The sequence below is a fragment of the Heterocephalus glaber genome, unplaced genomic scaffold (genome assembly GCF_053883595.1).
Source record: "Heterocephalus glaber isolate CG9 unplaced genomic scaffold, H.glaber_assembly_v1.0 deba00001592, whole genome shotgun sequence".
Lineage (NCBI taxonomy): Eukaryota > Metazoa > Chordata > Mammalia > Rodentia > Bathyergidae > Heterocephalus > Heterocephalus glaber.
Genome location: NW_028258367.1, coordinates 1,567,699 through 1,576,367, shown reverse-complemented (window position 1 = coordinate 1,576,367; position 8,669 = coordinate 1,567,699). Strand labels below are relative to the sequence as shown.

At 38.7% G+C, this 8,669-nt stretch overlaps 1 long non-coding RNA gene across 1 annotated transcript in view; it reads right to left on the bottom strand.

The window, feature by feature from the left end:
* LOC101704607 (uncharacterized) overlaps positions 1-8,669 on the bottom strand; it is a 349,127-nt gene that overhangs the window by 233,474 nt on the left and 106,984 nt on the right. The window lies entirely within an intron of this gene.

Here is an 8,669-nt window from a genome sequence, read left to right as displayed (position 1 = left end):
GAAATGTAATTGTGTTGTATACCTACAATGTACCAATAAAAGAATTTAACAACAACAAAAAAAAGCAAAAAGAAAAAAAGAAGGGCTTTCCTCAAGGCAAGAGAGGTGCAGGGCTGTGGGTTCTTTGAAATAAACAGTTTGTCCCTGGTTTTGGTGGAGACTGAGACTCTACCTCTTGTCAAGAGCTAGCCCTTGCAGGAAGAGGAATCCCTGCGGATGTCCACTTCTTCATTCTGCACTTATTATGATGTCCTCTATGATTGTTCCTGGCCTGTTTCACTGTTTGTCATTCTTCCTCCAAAGAGAGTGTATGATTCTCCAAGGTAGGAGTCCCACCTCTTCATGTCTTTGGGTTCCTTCCCCAGCTAGTCTCCATATATTTGCAAATCAGATTGTGGACAAATTATGAGTAATTTCCAAAAGAGCTTTGGGTAACACTTCCAACCTTTCTTTTCCAGAAATATGCCTGGGGAGTAAAAAAGCAACCAAGCCATCTTTGAACACAAAGGACAATTGTGTATGTAAATATATGATAGGAATAGTCATTCAAACATGAAATTGATCCTGGAGGACCCATAAAATAAACTGTAGGCAATCTGAACGGCTCCTGTGGATTATCAGCCAATTAATTCTGCTGACACTGTACAAAGAATGGTTCGTATTGAAGCAGATTCTGAAGGGGGCAATGCTAAGTCATTGCCCATTATCTCCCTTCCCCTAATGTGAGAAGATCTGGCCACTGGGCCAGATGTGTGTCCAGGACTCTGCCCTGTTGTAGGGGATAAGCCCCAGCTGGAAGGGATTTTCGCTCGAAGCCAGATTCATAGAATTTGTCTTTTCCCTCTAGCCCCCTAAAATACCAGAGAAAGAGCCATGGGAGAAAGAGGAGGAGGAGATCAGTATGGTATAAAGGAGAAACTTAGCAGGGGTTTTAGGCTCATTAGTACCAAATGGTACAAAATAGTCAAATGCAAGAAGTAGGTCAGTGAGAGAGGAAGGAGAGACACTGTGCAAAAATCATACGCGCTCTTCACCCTGGCACAAAGTCATTACTGAGAGTCCAAGGGAAAGTCAACATGTGCTGATTGTTTTTTCACCTACACACTCTGAAATGTAAATCGCAGCCAACTGCCTGCTCTCAGCCCTCAGAGCCATGTCAAGTGCGGTTCATGAAGAGCAAAATTAATGCTGTAAACGAGAGACAAAGTTCACTTATGAGCAATGCTCTAATGGGCAATTACCTCTTCTCTTTGCTTTCATTCCTTTTTCCTTTTTTTCCTCTAGTGTTAAGGAAAAGCAAGCAATAGAGGATATGGAGGAGACTGCAGTTTTATTTAGTCTGGCTAAGAAGGCAGCTTTTATGCATTTTCTGAGGTATGTATAATTACAGGTGCAGTTAATGTGCTTAAGAGCTTAGGGGAAGCAATTGTATATGAAAGATAACTTCCTAACAGACAGCTTTATTACAGCCGGGCCGGCAGCTCTGGGCTCCGGAATTATGCACCTTTCTCCTTCCTTCCCATCCTCCTGTCCTGCAGTGCTTAGCCCTACAAAGATGCTGTTGCCTATGGAAATGTTTGACTGGGAATTCAGCTGGGCCCTGAGAGCGACATGCATGCTGACTGCATGGCCTCAAATCTCTCAGAGCTGACTGAGGAAGAGCAGCCCAGCAAAGGGCAGACAGTGACAGAAGATCCAAACCAACAGGAAGACTGATTGTTAGCAAGCTCTTGTGAGAATTTTAAGAATGTAGATGAAAAGCTCCACTCAAGCCATTTTCAAATAAAGATGAGATTGCAGTGGTAGATTTTAGTAGTGCCGTTAACCAGATTGGATGAGACCAGTAAAGTCTCCCTATCCAGGACAAGCACAGACACACAGTTGTTTGCTTCTCAACAATGCCCCTAGTCCACAGGCTTAGATCATCAAGTGAAGGACATTTGCCCTGCCAAGGGCTACTCTCCCACTTGTCTGATGCAGAGAAAAAGAATCACAGATGTCATTACAGAAAATGAAGCATGCTTCAATTCTTTCATGGGGCTGGAACCAGGCACCAAATCAAATGGAAGCAATGATGGGAAGAAAAGGAAGAGCTAGGAAGAGTGACAAAAAAAGAGAGCATGGAAAACCAACTGACTGACCCCTGAGTCTCTTCATCTCCTCTCCTCTCTCTTCTCCTGTCCCCTTCCCCTCCTTTCTTTCTTTCTTTCTTTCTTCTTTCCTTCTCTCTCTCTTTCTCCTCCCTCCCTCCCTCCTCTCTCTTCCCACCCCCACACCTGTGACAGAACTACAGAGACAAAAGTTCTAATTTGAACTAGCTTGCCCTTTAAGGTTTGAGACAGACTGTTTTTGTTTGGGGGGGTTTCTTTTTTATGTAAGAGTAGTTGGATTTTTTGTGAATGTAAGCACAATTAATGATATCATTTCCTGGTACTTACTACATGTTCTGGCTAAAACAGGGCTAAGAACACCCTGTCCCTGTCTACACACAGGTTGTTAATGATCTGGGAGAAGCAACCGTCTGAGGCCTAGACTAGATGTGAAAGTTCACAGTCTCTGTTTTCCAGTGTTTTCTTACAATTGCTTTCTTTAGCTTTCTGGAGAAGCAGAGTTTAGTCTTATATTCTTAGTCTTTTAATTTGCTCCTCATCTACCTAAGACCCATTAATACAGCTTTTTATCTAGATCCGTACCCTCAAAATCCAGTTGTTTTTATGGAGACCCTTCACACTCCTATCTGTCAATACTGGTAGCACCATAACAGGGGCAGAGGAAACACAGCACACTGATATTCCCCTCAAAGATACCCCCGCTATCAACCTTTGGCCTATGTGGTGGCTTTGTACTATATTTCTCAGAATTCCCTTGCTTATATGGTTCCAGGCTCTGGTTGACCACAGAGACATCTTGCACTCAATACAGAAGGTGAACATGAAGCAGCAGTATGCTGATGTCCTGAAATCGTGCTGGCTGTCTTGTCATGTTGCTGGGGAATGATACCCACACGTCTCACATCTCTAGTTCCCATTAGATCTCCTTTCTCTGCAGGGCTCTGGCTAAGTGAATGCCCAGTTCCATGGCAATGGACACCCATGCTCCCTGTAAGTCACTCACAGCATTGAGTTATATAGCAGGTGAGAGGAAGGAGCAGCTTCTGGTTTGTTCTTGAAGATTTTCCATTGTCTTTGTCAAAGCCAGTTCATCTCATGGGTTTATTTTCTCCACTGTTGCTTACATCCACTGTTCCTTGTTCCTTCCCATGGCCAGCCTAGCTAAATCTATGCAAATCGGGCCCAAGAGCAGATGCAGAAGCAATGTGCTGTGAGCTGCCTCACCCCCACCAAGACCACCACAGCTGCAGCAAGTCTACCCTGGGATGGGCCCCTCCAGCACTTCTCTGGCCAAGACACCTCCTAAAGAATTTCCTCCTTCTCTTACAGAGCTTGACACAGGTGGGCGACAGACTGACGCTAGCAGATGCTATACTGTCACAATCCAATTTGCAAGTCCTACCACATGATCTGGTTCCTCACTTTAGAATGCCATTGTGCATGACAACTAATGTTTGTTATCAGCCTTTAGTACATCAGGAAGCATTGTGTTTAATATGATGTCATATGTCATATGACATGTGACAATAGATTAGGTAGATGGATGATACATAGAAATAAGTATATGGGTAGGTAGATCGGTACATAGATAAAATTCTTTAAAAATATTAAAACTTCTCCATCACTGAGCGCTCAGCCAAGGGGCTATCTAAAAAGTCAGTGACTGGGCTGGGGATTTAGGTCAGTGGCACCATGCCTGCCTCACAAGTGCAAGGTCCTGAGTTCGATCCATGGTACCAAAAAAAAAAAAAAGTCAATGACTACAATAATGAGCTCCTTGCTATTATCATAAACTCCTATGGCTCAGATTTTATTAATAGAAACACAAAATAAACCACTTTATGCTAATTTTCTGACTCTCTTGAGTAATGTAATATTCAGTATAAAAATGTCACAAATCCATTTTTACTAAACTTTAACTATTTTAATTAAAGATATTTAGAAATACATGAAATGTTTTCTTACCATTATGTTAGCTTTTATAGATATTTACCTTACTTTTAAAAATCATGTATTATGATTTTTTCTATTCTGGTAGGCCTATAACTCACCAAGAAGAGGTATGAGAAGCTGCATTTTTTCCAAATGTATTTGATGATGAAAATTTTTAGTAAAAATATTTTTATTTTATTTCCCACCAACAATGTAGAAGACTTCCTTTTTCCCTGCATCCTCACCAGCATTTGTTATTGTTTGATTTCTTTATGATGGCCATTTTTTCTGGAGTAAGATGGTACCTCAGTGTTGTTTTAATTTACATTTCTTTAATGGCCAGGGATGTTGAATATTTTTTTCATGTATATATTGGCCATTTGTACTTCTTCTTCTGAGAAGTATCTATTCATTTCACTTGCCCATTTCTTGGTTGAGTCTTTTATTTGGGGGTGATCTAATTTTTTTTAATTCTTTACATATTCTAGCTATTAATCCTCTGAAGAATAGCTGACAAAAATTTTTCCCCATTCTGTAAGCTGTCTTGTCATTGTGTTGGTTGTTTCTTTTGCTATCCAAAAGCTTTTTGTTGTTGTTGATTCTTGGTATGCAACCAGAGTTCTGTTCAGAAAGTCCTTTCTTATGCCTATGACATCATGTTATACCTATTATTATCTTCCAGAAAGTTAAGTGTTTCTGTTTTATATTCAATATTAATATTTAGTTCTTTGATATACCTGGATTTTAGTTTAGTACACAGTGGATATATGTATGTAGGTCTAAGCTCAATCTTCTGCATTGTATATAGGCAGTTTTCCCCAACACTACTTATTAAAGAGGCTATATTTCCTCCAGTGAATGTTTTTGGACCCTTTGTAAAAATTCAAATAGCTAAATGTGTTTGGAGTTGTTTCTGAATCCTCTGTTTTGTTTCATTGATCCTTGTGTCTTTTTTTGTGCCAGTACCATGCTGGAAATCGACTATCTTTAGAATTTACAACAATAATCCTGTTCTCATTCCAATTTTTGGCTTAAATTAATCAGCTCACATGCTCCAGAAACCTCTAGGTCAAGAAATTAAAATTAAAATGTTTCCAAAATGCTAATATCTTTAAGACAGAAGCAAACTCAAAACTACTCAGAGGAAAGAGGAGTTGTTTCACGAATTGAAGCCACAAAGAAATTCACAAAGATAAAAGCCACCAAAGACATTCATGTCACTCAGAACTTAAAGTTACAAAAGGAAATGATCCACCATGGGGAGAGAGTGAGCATCTAAACAGCACACAGTTCCTCCAAGAACTTTACATGATAGAACAATTAGATGAAGACTCTATGAATGAGTACATTTAAAATCATTAATCATATGAGGGATTGATCTCCAGTACCCCCAAAAAAAATCATATGAGGGAAACAAAGATGTAAGAACATGAAACTATGAAAAATAACAGATATTTTTTAAACTATACAAATTTAGCTCCTAGAAATGAAAAATTACAGTCATTATGTTCAAAACTCATTGGATAGAATAGATAGCTTATCAAATACAGCTGAAGAAGGGAATTAGTGAACTGAAAGTATTTCTATGAATTACCAAGAATGAATCACAGAGAGACAAAGCAATGGAAAATTTTTTCTTTTTGTTTTCTAGAGCTGAGGTCACCCTAGGGCCTTATGCATTCTAAGCTAATGCTTTACTACTTAGCTATGCCTAAGCTAGAAAATGTTTTAATTTTAGAAAAACTAAGGATAAAATAAGTAGATTTAAAAACTTCAAAAAGTTCCAGATAAAAAATAGGAAGAGGAAGAGGCAATATTTCCAGAATTGAAGTAAGGCGAGAATTCTCTAACTCAGGAAACACTTCAGATAACAAACATAATAAATAAAATAATCCCACACTTAACACATTATTTTTTTAAAAGACTGCAAAATACTAAAGATGAGATTGTTTTTATGTGAAGTATAGAGAAAACACAGACTACCTAAAAAGAGTAATAATCAGATTGACAACAGACTTTTCAACTGTAATAACAGAACACAGAAAACAATGGAAAATATTTTCAAAGTGTTGAGAGGAAAAAAAATCACAAAATTCTGAAATTCAGCTAACCTATCAATCAAGACTGAGGACAGATAAGGAAATTTTCAGACCAACTGAGACAGATTTTAAGAATTAACAAAACTTCATTTGAAAGAATACAACTAAAGCATTATTTCAGCATATAAGAAAAGACTGAACATATATGGCATGTCATTGTGTAAAGACAGCATTGAGATGTTTGTCATTTTAAATAGGAAGTGCTTTGTATTGAACAAAAAATGGAATTCAGAAAAAGAAAAGATTGGGATGCAAAAAAATGTACAAAGAAATTGGTAAATACATGAATATAAAGAAGATTCAACTAATATAAAAACAATATTAATGGAATAAAAAGTGAAAATAAGCAATATTAGACACAAATATCATGGGAGATTGGAGGATGGTTGAAGTTAAAACATTTTAAAGTATTAGATACTAATGCATTACTCAGGAAGTGTGTAAATAAAATGCTTAACACTGACATAAAAATACCATGTTTTGGGTGGGGGATTTAGCTCAGTGGTTCTGCCACCTGCCTCACAAGTGCAAGTTCCCAAGTTCAATCCCCAGTACCAAAAAAAAACCCCATATTTTAGGGTATGCAATAAAAGAAGGGTACATAGTTTACAATGAAACAAGGTATAGGGAGGCCAGAAATAAAGAAAACTAAGCTAACTGATATCATGAAAGATAAGAAAGTTAAAGCAAAGAAAAGACAGGGTAAGTATATTAGCTTTTTCATTGCTGGACATAATACCCGACACCCACAACTAAAGGAGTAGGCTATAATTTGCCTCACAGTTGGGGATTCAGTCCATGACCAAATGGCTCCAAGCAGAAACATCACAGTGCAAGTATGTGGCAGAACAAAGATGCTCACTGCATTACAGCCAGGAAGCAGAACAGGAGAACAGTGCAAGTAAGAAAGGCGCAAGAGATCAGACAGAGAACCCAAGGCCATATACATATGGAAGTACGCTCCACCAATCCCTCAGACCAGCTCCAAAGCCAATTGTGTTGATACTCCACCCTAACTGCCACAGTAAGTGAAAAGGGAAAGTAAATCTGTTATCACATATAAGAAAGATTCTCAAATTTCTTTATAAACACCTAGCTATATATTTGTATACTAAATATGCTTAAAACATACTGTGAAAGGAGTATAAATAAAGGAATAGAGAAAGGACAAGCCAGAAAAGTAGAAATCAAATAAAGCCTGGCATTCCTGCACAATATGAGACAAAGTAAACTACAAAGCAAAATGTTTAAGGAGTGAAAAAGATGTTCACTGCATAGTGACAAGCTCATCAGGAAGACGTTGTCATTTGAAACATTTATTTAATAATACAGCCTCAAAATAGATAAAATTGCTAGAATTATATAAAAAATAAGCATTCAAAAGCATTGTGGGATATTGTAGCACACCGCTTTGAGTGTTTGGTAGATTACACAGAATAAAAAATAGGAAAGACATCAAAAGCACACAGAACAACACCATTACCAAGATCAAATGTATGTTGAATTCTCAAATTAGAGAAAACATTATCTTCAAATATATGGAAACCATTTTGTAAATATTCATGGCAATGGGTAAAAAACCAAGATATAAATGCGTTGAGATTTAGAGGGACTCTTCTTACCCTAAATGGCATTTGTCAGACTTTTGTTAGAAGCATCATGTTCTGTCAAGATGCTTAATCAGAGGCAAGAAATGAGAATGCTGAAGAGGCTAAGTAAAGGAAAAAAAGGGTACTTGAAAGTCTTAGAAAAGGGCCCCTTCAATTCAATCCAGTGGCCAAGATCTAGCTCATATAGGTTTTTTAAAGGGGCTAAGATGAGATTTTGTTTACACTTTAGAACAAGACTATGGGAAGAGTTTCCTGAAGAGTGCTCTTCACTGAAGTAGGTGCAAGGAAAAGGGAGCAGAATTTAGAATGTGGACACAGAATCCAAGACACCATGTACTTGGGATTCATGGTGTCTGTGGTAGCCAAGCCACTCTCTCCACCTGTTATGACTTGTGTCTAGATGTCCCCTCAAAGCCTCATGTGGTCATAGGTGGGGGAGGTGGCTGGATCTAGACAGTGTGATGCTGGAATTGATTCATGGTGCAATGCTAGGATGGAGGGCAGTAGGATTAAGGGTGTGAGTGCTACTGCCCTAAGTAGTCTGAATAAGATAAAAGGGGCAGAAAGATGCTGTTAGGTTCTCTTGCTACTTTTGCTGTCTTTCGCCTCCATGAACTGTTGCCCCTCTGCCATGTGCCACCCTGCCTTGGAGCCAGCTGATTATGCCCTGAAACCTCCACAAACTGTGAGCTAAATAAACTTTTCCTCCTTTAACTTTGAGTGTCAGGTATTTTGTCTCAGCAACAAGAAAAGTAATTAAGATACCACCTCTCAGAGGCCACCAGCCTTTCATCTGTTCTCCTTTGCATACCCGCTCCATCTTCCTCCCTCATACCAGCTGCTTTGTTTGCCCTTCAGCCTGCCAGCCCCCAAGACGGCCACTCCAGGATCTAAGCCTATGAGCCCCACACACTGGC